Here is a 15,254-nt window from a genome sequence, read left to right as displayed (position 1 = left end):
TATGGTAATGAGAGGCTCTTGCTTGCTTTGGGGGAAGGGACCTGAATGCACTGTGTATGACTCTTGGCCCACTGGGCATGCGCCAGAAATCCCATCGCAACCCTCCTACTGGGCATGTGCCCGCCAGAGATGCCATTTCTAATCCATCGGAGATGGCTGACAGCCACCATAGCGCCAACCATGTAATACAGAGAGCTCTATCTCATACAGATCCCACTACTAGTTACTGCTCAAAAGACATCACTATAGTGTGCAAGGCTGACACCGCATCTACATTGTCGCAAGTTTGCGGTGTAGCGCTATTTTGCTCTTTAAACGCACAGTCAGTTTGTAATACAGAGACCTCTCTCTCATACTGTACAAAGGGCCTAATTCAGACCCGCTCGCTAGCGCTGAGCGCTCACAAGCAGGTCGATGTTGGCCCAGTGTGCATGTGCACGACGGAGGCGGCTCCATCTTGTGCATGCGCGAGACACGGATAGCGACGGGCAAGCCGTCGCTATGGGTCTTGCTACAAAGGGGGTGTGCTGTCGATGGTGAGTGACAGCATGCCCCCCCTTGGTGGGCATGCCAGCGGCATGGCAAGTTTGAGGTGCAGTGCTATTTTGCGCTTTAAACACACAGTCAGTTTGTAATTCACTATTGTGTCCAAGTCTAGGACAGCGTAGAGAGTGGTGCAAAATTCATGTTTTAAACGCAGTCAGTTTGTAATTTAGAGGCTTCCCTCTCAAACAGAGTGCACTACTGTAGCAGTTTCTGAAGTCATGAAATGACTATTGTGTACAAGTCTTGGGCAGCGCAGAGTGGCGCAAGGGTGAAAATTCAACAGCATACCGTACAGTACTGTAGTAATACAGACAACTGCGCATGCGCATTGATGATCTTCCATACACCATGGCATAGCGCTACATGGCGTATGGCTTGGCGCCACAGATACCATTGTAACCCCTCCACTGGGCATGCGCAAGAAATCCTATTGCAACCCCACAGCGCAGACATTGACGAAAGTTTTGCACTATTTAAACGCACAATCAGTTTGTAATGTCTTACTTTTAAGCAGTCTTTTAAACAACAACACTACAGTGTTACAGTACAACACTACTACAGTAGTTTCACTATAGTGTCCAGAGCAGACAGTGCCAAAAAATTAAAAAATATTATTTTCCAGGGATCGAACCCGGGACCATAATTCTTCCAAAGTGATCACCTAACCACTAGCCCACACGCCAGCTACAGTGAACCGCACAGAGTGGCCTCATCCTTGTGCACTCCTCCCGCTGCTGTTTTTAATTATAAAAAAAATTGTCATACTGTAAATCATCCCATCTCAGTGAAAGCTGTGCGTGCATCTCATTAATCTACAGTATCGGTTATACTGTGATAACAACTCAGGCAACTTCTCTACTGTTCAGTTATGTACAATACTGTATATGGACTGATTTGCATCCTGTTATAAGATCTTACTGTATATACAATATGTGATATTAAAAATATTGGTTGTGCGAACATGCAAATGCTGTGAATGTGATATCCATCCAATTTAAGTTTAACAGTATGGCATTCAGTACAAGGCAATCAGTACAAATTACAACAGTGGAGCACTTGCCACACAGCGGTTAAGTGCTGTATTACATGCCATAGCATATCCTTCATTGAAGAATACCATGGTATGCCACAAATCCATAGCACAACTCAGAGGCCTGCATGCCACACCACAAGTCCATGGCGTGACTCAGAGGCCTGCACGCCACTCCATGAGCAACAAAATAGCTGGGCAGATCTGTCCTTCCCGAACACCTCTTTGTACACCATCATACAATTTACAGTAGGTGTATATATTAATTATATTAATGAATTACATTTTTTAGTGCAGTGGTGGGATTATATACTATAAATAAGGATCATAGAAAAAGAGTAATAAATAAAACTAGGAAGATAAAAATTAATGTGTTGTCTCCCATCACCTTTACACCTAGGAGGGGTGGTCATTTTGTGTACTAGACTAATCTTCATAAGAATGCAGAATATCAATTCACTGGGCACAAGGGTCATCATGAACGCACTTAGAAAAATGTCACATACTGTAACTTCTTCTGTTATGTTTGAGTGATAGGTACACTTTAGTTAAAGTTATCATTTTGGAACTGTTAAGTTTCAAAATGTACAGTTCTATGATAAGTGACACAGTTCTACATTGGTCAATTAACATTTGTTCTTCTTTGAAGTAGCAGTTTATGCATTGATGCCCACTGAAGGCTACAGTACTCATTGTGTACAATGAGGTTAGCAATTTCTGAGTAAGGTCAGACCTGCTGTAATTCTATGTGAGGGGTGGATGTTACTCGATGTTCCCGATGTATACGAGGACTGTCAGGTATTACGGATGTGAGATAGTGGCAGTGGACATCTCTATGCTGGCTGTGCCATGGCATTGCGATAGCATTCATTAGCATATATTCACAGTGGGGCTGCGTGCATAATCACAGCTATGATCCCAATAATGATCTGTAATGAGTCAGGCCCCTAGGTCCACAAGAAATATTCAGAGAAGTGAAGATCCAAATGCCAGTGGGGAGAAAGAGTGCATGTGTAACACAACAAGTACCCTGTTCCTTTAAAATAGAAATACATATATATTTTAGTGTAAATTGTATGTATAAAACTGTTCACCACTGTACAGGGTAAAACTGTAAAGGTATACATTGCACTTTCCACCTATGAACCAATTATTCTTAAGGAATAGAGGGGTCTATTTACTAAGCCTTGGATGGAGATAAGGTGAACGGAGATAAGGTACCAGCCAATCAGCTTTTGACTGCCATGCCACTGCTGATTGGCTGGCACCTTATCTCCATCGACTTTATCTCCACCCAAGGCTTAGTAAATAGAACAGGATGGATCTAGAAATCTCTGGGATGGGACTCAGCTGGGTGAGCATCATGTATGGAGGAGGGGACCTGTGCCAGTGAGGATGTCCTGTGTCCCGTGGCTGAGCAGAATGATAGCAGTGAGGTGCTGTACCAGCTGTAGGGACAGTTTGAGAGTCCAGGGTAGAAAGAGTTCATCTAGGTCCAGACATCACAGCCTGAGCCTTTTGTGGGAGAGAGGATAAGTGTAGAGCTGCAGAGCATATGGCATCTCAAGTGCTGAGAAGAGAAGCAGAGAAGCAGACATCACTGTGTGAGGCATACAGAGGTAGAGGAACTGCTGGGAGAGCAGAGCCTGACTGTGGACCAGTTGTGATCAGAGGGAGGAGTAGGGGGACCGGCTGGAGCTCTCCCTAGTATATGGCTGCTGGAAAGTTCTAGAACTGATCATACATACCCCAGTCAGTCATCACACTGCAATGAGAAAAATACATACATTGTTGCACTGCATACAGAGGTATAAAAGATAAAACTCCAAAAACATGCATACAGTATCTTAAGAACTCCTCACAGTGGACTTTTGACTTAAAAGATATATCCAAAATAATTTTCACAGGAGACTCCTATTGTCACAATTAACTCCCTACTCTCAGGATCCATGGAGAGAGGGGTCTGGCAACTCCTCTTATATATTTTACCTCAGGAGAGAGACACACACTATAACTCCGCAAGAGAGACCTCTGCCTACATACATAACCCTGTCAACTGAACTTTGCATAGATTCACCATCTGCTTAGTAATAATTAGGGGTGTGCAGCGGCCACTTTTCGTGTTTTGTGTTTGGGTTATGGATCTGGATCTTTCTTCATGTTTTGGATCTGGATTGGTTTTGCCAAAACCACCCTTCCGGGTTTTGTGTTTTGGATCTGTATATTTTTTGTTCCTATGCTATTGCTAACCTCAATAACATACATTTCCAGTCTATTCTGAACACCTCACAGCTCACAATATTGTTTTTAGGCCAAAAGGTTGCACCGAGGTAGCTGTATGCTTATGCTAAGTGACACAAGTGAGCGGCACAAACACGTGACCCATCTAGGAGTGGCACTGCAGTTGTAGACAGGATGGCAGTTCAAAAAACTAGGCCCCAAAGAGTACATAATACAAAGAAAAAAAGAGGTGCAAGATGGAATTGTCCTTGGGCCTTCCCACCCACCCTTATGTTGAATAAACCAGACATGCACACTTTAACAAACCAATCATTTCAGCGCCAGGTCTGCCACACGACTGTGGCTGAAATGATTGGTTTGTTTGGGCCCCCACAAAACAAGCTGGCAATTAATCTGTCCCTGCACAAACTGGCTCTACAGAGGCAAGATGTCGTACTCATCCTCATCCACCAATTCCTCACCCTCTTCAAGTGTTGTGTACATTCTCATCCTCACAGAGTATTAATTCATCCCCACTGGAATCCACCACCACAGGTTCCTCTGTACTTTCTGGAGGCTGGTCTTCCCAGAAGAATTGATAATTCATTTTGATGAATATAATCTTCTACACATTTTGTGGAAGCAACCTCCTATGCCTTGCGCTGACAAGGTTCCCAGCTGCACTAAAAACTCTTTTGGAGTACACACTGGAGGTGAGGCAAATTATTTAAAATAGAACCAGTTTGTACAGGGGCCTCCAAATTGCCTCTTTTCCCTTCCAGTACAGGTACGGACTGTCTGACATGCCTATTTGGATGCTGTCACCGATGTAATCCACCACCATTCTGTCAATGGTGACAGCATCATATGCAGTGACAGTAGACATGTCAGAAATAGTTGGCAGGTCCTTCAGTCCAGACCAGATGTCCAAACTTGGTCCTGCCTACCCTGCATCACCGCCAGTGGGTTGCTTAGGATATCTAAGTTGTTTCCTGGCAGCCCCAGTTGCGGGAGAAATGAAGAAGGAGCTGTTGCAGTGTCATGTTCCACTTCAGCTGACAGTGTTTTCACCAGCAGGTCATTGAACCTCTGTAGGCTTGTGTCCGCCAGAAAGAGAGACACCACGTAGGCTTTAAACCTAGGATCGAGCACGGTGGTCAAAATGTAGTGGTCTGATTTCAAAAGAGTGACCACCCTCGAATCCTAGCAAATCGAATTAAGGGCTTCATCCACAAGTCCCACATACTGAGTGGAATTGCTCCATCTTAGCTCCTCCTTCACTTTCTCCAGCTACTTCTGCAAAAGCCTGATGAGGGGAATGACCTGTGGCAAGTTCGAAGGGCTGGAGAACTTTGCACAACACGGAAATCATTCTCCACTGTGCTTGAGTCAGGTGCATACCCCCTCCTTTGCCTATGTCATAGGTGGAGGTATAGGCTTGAATGGCATTTTGCTGCTCCTCCTTCCTGTGAAGCATATAGAAGGTTGAGTTCCACTGTGTTACAACCTCTTGCTTCAGGTGATGGCAGGGCAGGTTCAAGAGTGTTTGCTGGCACTCCAGTCTTCGGCATGAAGTCGCTGAATGGCGAAAGTGGCCTGAAATTATTCGGGCCACCCAAAGCGTCTCCTGCATGCCCCTGTTGTTTTTCAAAAAAATCTGCACCACCCAATTTAGTGTGTGAGCAAAACATGGGACATGCTGGAATTTGCCCAGATGTAATGCCCGCATAATATTGGTAGCGTTGTCAGATATCACAAATCCCCAGGAGAGTCTAAGTGGGGTAAGCCATTGGGTGATGATTTCCCTCAGTTTCTCTAAGAGGTTTAAAAACCAGAAAAAGAAAGGAAGACTAAAGGAGAGCGCCAAGAAATGTAGGTATAAATTGTATAAGAGCTCAGTGGTGTAATGAATTAAATAAAATAATCCTACAGGACTGCTGCTTCTGTAAGAGGTGCTGGACCTCACAATGGTACTACTAGAGAAAAGTAAAAGAAAAGAAGCACAGTGCAACTGACAAGTTAAATAATTTATAAGATATTTAATAATAAATAATAAATTTGTTGAACATTCGGAGTCAGGTTCGGATACCAATCAGCAATCATATAAATAATGAATAATAAATCATGAATAATAAATAATTGATAAATGGAACAAATCAGGAAAAAAACACAGGTAGGTAAAAATAAATATACACCGCTCTAATTACCAATGAGCAGGAACCTACACCAACCAATGCATTAAAAATAACAATAGTCCTGTTAGGGCTGTAGAAATGCAGTATGAGCAATAGTGGATACTGTGCAACTTGCAGTCTCACAGATGGAACTATAAGGAATGTAACCACTGGATGTTACAATAAATCAAAGTGTAGTCCAAAACACTGAATTGTGACAAATGGATATTGTGTAGCGATCAGCACTGACACACCAACAGTATTACAGCTCCCAAATCTTTTTAGTGAGCAGATCGAGACTTCTCATTACGATAGTCTGAATGAGGAATATATTGATTCACATGGTCTATTCGTCATAAAGTTTGATAAGTAAGGTACCTTACAATCGGGGGTTTCCTGGACCTGGTCACAGGGGGGGGGAATTCCAGCTGGTTATCCCCTCCTCACCTTCCCCGGCTGAATGAGTGCATCCTCCTCAAGTGGAACTGAAGGAGTGGAGGTGGTCGGATCCGTGCTTGGCGCCGGCAATTATATCTGTCTCCAGGTGGAACACGGAAGCAAACATGAGGATAAATTCCCGATGTGCGGTGTGTTGAGCCATCTCCCGAAGTTGGCAGTCGGAGGCTCTCCACAGCAAATGGAGCCAAAGCAGGATGTCCACCGGACCTGGTGTGAATGCTGGTTGGCATGCTTCTCTCCCAGTGATGTAGTGGAGTCCGGGTGGATCAGTGCTGCTGCACGTGGTAAGCGCTGTTTAAATGTCTCAATGGAACAGTGTGCTGCTTGATGCGTTTCTCAGCAAAGGAGCGGTTTCCTCAAAAGCTGCCATTTCTGAGATGCTGCTACTGGTGATGCTGCTGTTGTTGCTGCATAAGGTGATACATCTACCCAGTGGGCTGTCGCAGTCATATAGTCCTTAGTCTGCCCTGTTCCACTTGTCCACATGTCTGTGGTTAAGTGGACATTGGGTTCAACCGCATTATTTAGGACACTGAGGACACTTTTTCTGACGTTTCTGTACATTCTCGGTATCGCCTGCCTAGTGAAGTGGAATCTAGATGGGATTTGGTACACGGGATATACTACCTCCATCAATTGTCTAAATCCCACTGCACTATTGGCAGATACCGGACGCACATCTAACACCTACATAGCTGTCAAGGCCTCAGTTATCCGCTTTGCAACAGGATGATTGCTGTCGTACTTCATCCTCCTCGCTAAGGACTGTTGGAGGGTCAATTGCTTAGTAAAAGAAGTAGTGGTGTTCCAACTTCCTCTCTGGGATGATGAATGACTCCCAGCAGCAACAGCACTAGCGGCAGCAGTAGGCGTAGCAATGCAGGATCCTCCGGAGGAATCCCGGATAGGAAAGGAGTCAGTCATGCCAGTGGCATGGCCTGCACTACTACTTCCGATCCTGATTGAGGACAAAATTGATGAGGAGGGAATTGACCGTGTGGTTTGCAGGCGCTTGGATACAACATGACAAAGGGATTTAGGTGTCCCTGGACTGCTTACGGACATTTTATGAATGCGCTGCAGGTGACGTATAAGGGAGGATGTTCCTAGGTGGTTAACGTCCTTACCCCTACTTATTACACCTTTACATAAGGTACATATGGCAAGACAGTTGTCCGGATTTGTATAGAAATATTTCCAGACCAAAGAGGTGGAATGTTTGGTCTTCTGCCCAGGCATGACCATGATGGGCTTTTTCATCCCACGGACAACAACTGTTTCCCTTGGTGCCTGATTTAAACAAACCGCATCACCATCAGAATCCTCCTTATCAACTTCCTCCTCAGCGTCAGCTACACCAATATCCTCATCCTGTTGTACTTCAACAGTGACATCTTCTATTTGAATATCAGCAACTGAACTGTGGGTGGTCCTTCCAGCACTTGCAGAGGGCGTGCAAATGGTGGAAGGAGCCACCTCTTCCCGTCCAGTGTTGGGAAGGTCAGGCATCGCAACCGCCACCACACTTGGACTCTCTTTGGGGATTTGTGCTATCTTCTTAGAATGCACAGTTCTTTGCTGTGCTTTTGACAGCTTATATATTTTAATTTTTCTAGCAGGAGGAGGAGTGCTTCCATCGTCATGTGAAGCTGAACCACTAGTCATTAACATAGGCCAGGGCCTTAGCCGTTCCTTGCCACTCCGTGTCGTAAATGGCATACTGGCAAGTTTAAGTTTCTCCTCAGATTATTTAAATTTAATTTTCATTTTTTTTGGTTCATTTTACTGAACTTTGGCTTTTTGGACTTTACATGCCTACAAAACTTTTTATCTATTTTTTTTTAATCCAGATCCAAAACCAAAACACTTGAGGGTGGTTTTTCAAAACCAAATCCAAAACCTTGAAGGAAATACAGATCCAAAACCAAAACACAGGAGTCGGTGCACATCCCCTAATATATATATATATATATATATATATATATATGTGAAATATTAGAGCACAAAAAGGGGGCGCCACATCATGCAAATATAGACAAAAGTTTTATTACATAAAAAACAAAGACTCCACGTCAATCACTCCACCCATTATAGATACGCCACTGGTGGAGTGATTTACACCACTCTTCCCAATGTTTAGCATTGCACATTGTGACGAGAGGCTTGTGTGTTACTGTTTTTACATGAAAGGCCAATCCACAACAAACATTTCTTGTGTTGACATTGCTTTCACAAGCAGTTTGGAAATCAGTAATTCGTGTTGCAACCAAAGACAGACAATATTTATAAGCATGTGCTTAAGCACCTGGTGGTTCCGTTCTGTGATCTTATGTGGCCTACTGCTTCATATCTGTGCTGTTGTTGTGCCTATACATCCATTTCACAGTAACAGCACTTACAGCTGTCCAGGGCTTTTTCTAGCAGAACAAACATTTAACAAATTAACTTGTTTGATAAACTGATTCTTCTGCTAATGTTTGACAATGGAGATGCATGCAGGTTGTGATAAATTTCATGCACCTGATAACATTTCGGTTTAAGCACTGTACAGAGTGTCTGTGGGGATCAGTGATCATTTTTTGGTTACATGGATAACAGTAAAATATTAGCCCAGGGCTGGTTGTCCCTCTGGAGTGAGGACCCTGTTTTATTTTTGAGGTCCCCACTTTCTGAGGAATTTCAGCCCTGGGTTCACCAGTTCAGGGCTGAATAATGGGATGACAGGGGGGACCTCACATTGTGTGTCCCCTTCTATCGCATAATCCTCCAGCTCGTTCAGCCCGATGCTGGTTATTTTAGACTAGGGTGAACCACACGCTAATTTTCCCCCCTATTTTCCAATGAAAGACCAGGCTCAGAGGTCCAGGGCTGGTTACTGATTTGGAGAAGTGTGTTGGTATCACAACAACGGTAAGTTCATGAAAGGAGAGGAGAAGTTGTTGAAGCCTCCAGGCTACATCTTCTCCTTTCATGAACTTACCGTTGTTGTGATCAGATAAGTTACTCCTATATATTTTTTTATTTTTTGCTCCTTTTTGTACATGTTTTTTACTATCCTGATGGGTTTGAGGACAGTTTTGTTGTTCTAAATAAATATATATATATTTTATTTCAATTTTTATATTTCATTATTTCACTGATTATTACACATTATTATATTGCCTTGTGAAAAAGCACTGCGAAACGCGCGTCAGGCGTTTGTTGTGCCAGTCTTAAATGTCTGTCTATTTAGCTGAATGTTAATGCTGTGATAAATATACCGTGTCTGGCAAAATCATCTCTAGCCGCTGTTACTAGGAGCTATGAGCCGCACGACGCTGCAGAGTCAGTGCGGTGTATAGCTGACAGCTGCCGGCCGCTAGCAAATTAACGGGAGACCGTACTTGATTATAGAGGGCTGTAGTCGGCTTGTATTAGAGCGGTTATCCGACACATACAGGGGGGTTCAGAGTGTACCACTTTAGGTGTGTAAGTGTTACTAATATTATATTACCCACCATATATGTGTCATTTTGTTTGATGATACAAGCCATGAGGACAGCGTGGTTCCTGAGATAATATTTTGGATAAGAGCAATCAAGCTCTATTTTGATATATAAACATGGTTATATCAATACACATTTATTCTTAGGTTCAAGGACGCTACGGGGTATATGGTAGATATATTGTTGTACCCAACTCATATTACCTATATATTCATGTGATACCTGGATGTAATGATAGTATCACACATACATTACAGCACACAAATTTGTGATTTATTGTAGACATACAGACTGAGCACTTATTAGTATTTTAACTTTTATTCTCAAATTTGTTATGTATATTTTGTCGTGTTTTTATTTTTACCACTATTTTGGTTATTAGAAGCAATTAATAAAAGTTAATTTTTATTCTTATGTTTCATTCTTGCGAGAATTTGTGCACTTACATGGGGATTATTTTTTTCCTTTTTTTTTGCTTGAGTAATTATATATCCCTAGGTTGCACCCCTGAATATAATAAAAGTCTGGGACATATATTTATGACAATCAGGGTGATCTTGCATGGATAATAGTCTTGGTGCGATCTCCAATTCCCTAACCCCTTGTTCCCTATAAGTATACATTATTATATGAATTTTTTTTTAAATATTTTATGAAATATTTTATAAAAACACTTTTATCAATTATTTATTAAGTTTGATACATATATATCAATATTATACGTATTAAGTGAGGTATATTGAGCACGATTGCACTTTCTATTTATCACTAAGCACTTTGTCATATATATATATATATATATATATATATATATTAAGGTATACTGGCACGCTAGGCGCTTTGTTCCAGTTTCTTTAATGTATTTATCTATGTGTAGCAGATTGCCACTGCTACAGGTTTTCTGGTTGAGCTGACACCTATATTATTGGGGGGTGCTTTAGATATACCTGAGTTTGATTTGCACATATATGTTTGATTATAAGTAAATATCACTATATATAAAAGTTATTAAGAACAATTAGTGAGGGTCAATAGCAAAAGTGGTGCTGTAATCTTCATTTCTTTATATATATATATATATATATATATATATATATATATGTAAGAATAATAGTCCGGCACTCTCCTACAAAATATCAGCAGCCCTTTTGCCACAGTCAACCATGGGTTAAATAAGTAAAAAACAGAGAGAGGGTACACAATGGGACTTATGCAGCAGATATAAATAAATTAGGTCAAACCAGAAATGCTGTCAACGTTTCAGCAACTTAATGCTTTTATCAAGACATACATATAATAAAAAACAGTGCAATATACCAGATAACTCACCCATGTGCTGTCACCTCCACAATCCCCAGCTGTGGCCCAAGCTGATGTCATCATCAGAGAGGGCCTGGGGGCGTAGTCAGAAAATACCCAGTGCCATCACCATAGCAACTTGACAACAGAGAGGGGAAACTGACTCACAGGATTAACAATGTGATGAACAATCACCGCAATAATGCTGCTGTAACATAGCTATAAACAATGTAGAGCAGACAGTACACAGGGGTGAAGTGTCTATAGATAGTCATCCCCCAGCTGCATATGTACAATGTTACACGCATGCTAAAGCATAACGGAAGATAGCTAATTCATGTAAAATACAGTAAGAGCGTCATTTAAAGTAAACAGCATAATTACAAAAAACAGCATGATTACAGAAAGCATGTCAGAGATAGATTTTCATTCAGACCCAAAGGCTGTACAGTCTGCAAAATATGGATCCATTTGGCCTCTTTCTGTAACAGAATGCGGCCTCTATCTCCACCCCTAATACTAGGGGGCACCCAATCAATCATTTTATATCTAATGCTCGACAGATAGTGTTTAAACTGTAGAAAGTGGCGTGCGACCGGCTGGTCACAGCTCTTGCCATCCAGTGCTGCCCTAATGTTGGAACGATGTAACTCCATACGTTCTTTTAGCTGGCGTGTCGTCTTCCCTATATATAGCAAACTGCAAGGGCACTTAATGTAATAAATTACAAATTTGCTCGAGCAAGTCAGTGGGTGCTTAATTTGAAAAATTTTGCCTGATCTAGGATGGGTGAATTTGTCGAGCATTAGATATAAAATGATTGATTGGGTGCCCCCTAGTATTAGGGGTGGAGTTAGAGGCCGCATTCTGTTACAGAAAGAGGCCAAATGGATCCATATTTTGCAGACTGTACAGCCTTTGGGTCTGAATGAAAATCTATCTCTGACATGCTTTCTGTAATCATGCTGTTTTTTTGTAATTATGCTGTTTACTTTAAATGACGCTCTTACTGTATTTTACATGTTTTAGCTATCTTCCGTTAAGCTTTAGCATGCGTGCAACATTGTACATATGCAGCTGGGGGATGACTATCTATAGACACTTCATCCCTGTGTACTGTCTGCTCTATATTGTTTATAGCTATGTTACAGCAGCATTATTGCGGTGATTGTTCATCGCATAGTTAATCCTGTGAGTCAGTTTCCCCTCTCTGTTGTCAAGTTGCTATGGTGATGGCACTGGGTATTTTCTGACCACGCTCCCAGGCCCTCTCTGATGATGACATCAGCTTGGGCCACAGCTGGGGATTGTGGAGGTGACAGAACATGGGTGAGTTATCTGCTATATATTGCACTGTTTTTTATTATATGTATGTCTTGATAAAAGCATTAAGTTGCTGAAACGTTGACAGCATTTCTGGTTTGACCTAATTTATTTATATCTGCTGCATAAGTCCCATTGAGTACCCTCTCTCTGTTTTTTACATATATATATATACATATATATATATATATATATATATATATATATATATTGATGTGTTGGACCGGCACTCTGTCTAATAATCCAGCTGCCTGTGTGCCTTTGCGAAAAAATGCATAGAATAAGAAATGTGTTTACCCTTCAGGGTGAAAAACACAGCACGGCACTACAGGACTTAAACAAAATACAATTTATTGTATTTTGTTTAAGTCCTGCAGTCCCGTGCTATGTTTTTCACCCCGGAGGGTAAACACATTTCCTATTCTGTATATATATATATATATATATATATATATATATAAATAAACTGAGGTAAAGTACCAACCAATCGGCTCCCAACTTTCTTTTTTTAATCACAACCTGTAAAGTGTCAGTTACTGTAGAAGCTGATTAGTTGGTACTTTATCTCTGTCCATTTTATCTGTCTCCATGGCTTAGTACACATAGACCCCTTAGAACCAAAACTTAAATACAGAGGTCTGCGCACATCTCTAGTATGCAATATGTATCATGGTATCCTATTCTACTATAGAAAGTGAAACATAACAACTGGATATACTGTACCCTGCTTTTACTGGAGTAGCGATGCACCTTTAGCTGGAAGATTAACATAGTGACTAATCATTCTGGTGTCAGTAAGACACCCTTATGGCCCCTACACACTACACGATATCTTTAACGATTTGGCCGATTCCAACACATCAGAACAACAAATCATTAAAAATGTGTAGTGTGTATGCACTACATTGTGTAGTACGCGCTCCAATGGGGTCATCAACCTCATCATCTGATCTTATGTGCCTCATGTAAGATCAGGTGATGCAGTTGATGATTCCATGCAACGCTATGGGGGGGAGGGGGCGGCATATCGGGCGGTCGGGCACCAGATTGCCCACAGTAGTGCATGCAGGGGGGGTTCTGATTCTGAGTACCCAGAAACCCCCCCTGACAGACTGGAGTGTATGCACCATGTTCTTATGCCATGCCCACTGGCGGAAAATTGCTGCGATTTGCGGGTCAATATGGAGGAAGCGGAGCCAATATGATGCAATTTCATTAGAATTGAGTAATTTGGCCTGCCCGTCCTATTGACCTGCGAGTCGCAGCATTTTGCCATGAGGGCGAGGGGCCAAATTACATGGTGCCAGCCTGTTAGGGCCTGTACCGATCAAATCTTCTGCAAGGTAGGTTTGTTTGTATATATGCGTGTGCATGTAAGGTATGTGTGACATATGTATGCATGCGTATATATGTATATATGTGTGTGTATGTACAATATACTGTATGTGAGTATATCTATATGTGTGTTTATGTATATAGATGTATACACACACATACATATATAGAAATATTTATATATGGAAACTCCCCCTTAAAAATCCTGCGTTTGACCCTGGCCCAGTGTAAGTCGGCCCGTCTGCGCTGGGATCATCGGCGACATCGCTGGGTACACACATCATTTAGTGTGTACCCAGCTTTAGACGTTTCCTTACAATGTATTCCAACTGCTAAGCGTTAGTGTATAAAACTATATTTTGTTCTTAACCTAGTGCACTCCATTTCAACATACGCTTTGTTAACTATTGAAAATATTGATATCACAGTGCACACTAATAACATTACATTGTTTACACTGGTTATAAAATGTGTTTACCTATTTGCCATTTTTTTTTAAGGAATCCTAACAATTGGTAACATAAAATTCTCTGTACTGCCAAATACATACCACAAGGAAGAGGATAGAAAGTTGTAAACGAGGAAGGATGGGAAGGCAATGTTACATAATCCTATGGGGCTGTCAGAAGCCAACAGTCAGTGCCTCTGTACAAACTGCACATACAGTAGTTTCAAACAACTCTTGTCTCATTCAATTCCAGGAACTTAGTGAACCTGATATGTATACCGATTATACAGAAAACAAAGGCACTGGGGAATAGGTAATTATGTTTAGACTAAAAACTGGAAGAAACCTGCTATATTTATTCAAGTAGAAGGAAGTCATTGTATAAACAGTCGTTAGGTAAAATAGAGTAGCAGCTCATTCACCATGGATGTGTTCTTTACACTAATGGTACATTCAACCTAATCTGCTGTCCAGTGTCAGTGTTATTATTAGGCTAATATAGGCAGTTACCTAGAATGGCATTGGTTAGGGCAGTAGTTCCCAAACTGGGTGCCGTGGTCCCGGACCAAATTACATTTTCTTTGGTCAATGTGAAAGGCAAAACCAGTCCTGGTGGCTGCCAATCATAAAATATGTGGACAAACAGAAGCGCAACCATGTCCAAGATCACATAACTGACCCTACAGTAAAGATTATGGGTTGGTTATGATATGTTGACAGTCATAATGTCGGCATTGACATGTTAATATTCATCATATAGATGGTGATGAAATGTCGACATACCAACCCTGGTGGCCCGACGGTGACACATGCTCCTGACGGCTGTAGCAGCTTCTTCCAGGTCCTGGCAGTCATGTGACTGTGACCTCCAGGTCAGACCTCTGATCCACTGGTGTTCAGTTGAGTATTTTTTTCCTTGTCCATATCTCTAATCC

General features: G+C 41.8%; 1 long non-coding RNA gene across 2 annotated transcripts in view; it reads right to left on the bottom strand.

Moving 5' to 3' along the window:
- Positions 1-11,289, bottom strand: part of LOC148535258 (uncharacterized) — a 211,642-nt gene extending 200,353 nt beyond the window's left edge. Inside the window, exons 1-2 of one of the 2 annotated variants that reach the window (XR_015875740.1) lie at positions 11,244-11,273; positions 3,325-3,341 (exon numbers count right to left, since the gene is read on the bottom strand). This is a non-coding gene — a long non-coding RNA (uncharacterized LOC148535258). Of the gene's footprint in view, positions 1-3,324; positions 3,342-11,243 lie in introns of both variants that reach the window. The other variant, XR_015875746.1, reaches the window with a different exon arrangement.
- Positions 11,290-15,254: the final 3,965 nt, after the last annotated feature.

Source organism: Taudactylus pleione, unplaced genomic scaffold (assembly GCF_031769625.1).
Source record: "Taudactylus pleione unplaced genomic scaffold, aTauple2 ptg000053l, whole genome shotgun sequence".
In the NCBI taxonomy this organism is placed as follows: Eukaryota; Metazoa; Chordata; class Amphibia; order Anura; family Myobatrachidae; genus Taudactylus; species Taudactylus pleione.
The sequence above is the reverse complement of the archived record's forward strand: the minus strand, read 5'-3'. Positions and strand labels throughout refer to the sequence as shown.